We start from the raw sequence: 1,704 nt of genomic DNA on the forward strand, positions 1-1,704 counted from the left end.
GACCCTAATGCTGGGAAAGACAGAAGGCAAAATGAGAAGAGGGCAGCAGAGGATGTACTGGTTAGATAGCATCACTGACTCAATGGATATGGATTTGAGCAAACTCCAGGACATGGTGAAGGACAGCGAAGCCTGGCATGCTGTAGTCCATAAGGTTGCAAAGAGTCAGACAGGACTTAGTGACTAAACAACAACAACCTGAAGAGACATTTTTCCAAAGACTATACAGATGGACAAAAGGCACATGAAAAGATGCTCAGCAACATCACTAATCATCAGAGAAATGGAAATCAAAATCATAAGATGTCACATCACACCCATCAGAATGCCTACCATCAAAAGTCTCAAATAGCAAATTGACTAAGGATGTGAAGAAAAGGGAACCTTAGTACACTGTTGATGGAAATGTAAATTGGTGTAGTCACTATGCAAAACAGTATGAGGGTTCCTCAAAAAAATAAAAATAGAACAATCATATGACCTAGCAGTTCCACTCCTGGGCATATATCTGAAGAAAACAAAGACACTAATTTGAAAAAATACATGCAGCTCAATGTTTATAGCAGCATTATTCACAATTGGCAAGACATAGTAGCAACCTAAGTGTCCATCAACAGAGAAATGTAAAAAGAAGATATATATCTATCATGTAGATATAGATATATATAATGGAATATTACTCTGCCATAAAAAAAGAATTAACTTCTGTCATTTGCAATAACATGGATGACCTAGAGGGTAATATGCTTAACAAAATATGTCATTCAGAGAAAGACAAATACTGTATGATATCACTTATATGTGGAATTTTAAAAATTAAACAAATAAATGATTATAGCAAAACAGAAATAGACTCACAGATAAAGAAAAAAATAGTGGTTATCAGTGGGGAGGAGGACAGGGAGAGGGACAAGATAGAAACAGGAGTTTAAGAGGTACAAACTACTATGTATAAGCTAAACCAGCAACAAGGATATATTGAATAGTATTGCAGGCAGATTCTTTACTGTTGAGCCACCAAGGAAGCCCTTATTGTACACCATAGGGAAATATAGCCATTATTTTGCTTCTCAGCATTTTGGCTAAGATTAAGTATAGTATTTGTTCTTATCAGTTTAATATACAAATTTTAAATGGAGTATAATCTATAAAAATACTGAATCACTGTGGTGTAGACCTAAAACTAATGTTGTACAACAACTATACTTCAATAAAAGGTAAACTAAAGTAAGATAAAATAAAAAGAATGAATGTTTAACCCATCAGCCAGAAAGAAAGCCCTTCCTTTAAACATATCTCGATGTTACTGGTTTCACGGAGGTTTCCTGAAGATGGTCAGTAGAGGTAGATATGGTTCAACCCCTTACTAATGGGCTGCCCTGATAACAGTTGGTAAAGAATCTGCCTGCAATGCAGGAGACCCCGGCTCGATTCCTAAGTCAGGAAGATCCCTTGGAGAAGCTATAGGTTAATCACTCCAATATTCTTGGGCTTCCCCTGTGGCTCAGCTAGTAAAGAATCCACCTGCAATGCAGGAGACCTGGATTCGATCCCTGGGTTGGGAAGATCCCCTGGAGAAGGGAAAGGCTACCCACTCCAGTATTCTGGCCTGGAGAATTCCAAGGACTGTATAGTCCATGGGGTCACAAAGAGTCGGACACGACTGAGTGACTTTCACTTTCAACCCCGGACTGAGTGTACTTT

The 1,704-nt window shown here is 38.1% G+C and overlaps 1 pseudogene; it reads left to right on the plus strand.

Annotated features, from left to right (window-relative positions):
- The first annotated feature begins 1,062 nt into the window (after positions 1-1,062).
- LOC133073236 (U2 spliceosomal RNA) lies at positions 1,063-1,182 on the plus strand (annotated as a pseudogene).
- Positions 1,183-1,704: the final 522 nt, after the last annotated feature.

This window comes from Dama dama, chromosome 18 (genome assembly GCF_033118175.1).
Source record: "Dama dama isolate Ldn47 chromosome 18, ASM3311817v1, whole genome shotgun sequence".
Taxonomy (NCBI): Eukaryota; Metazoa; Chordata; class Mammalia; order Artiodactyla; family Cervidae; genus Dama; species Dama dama.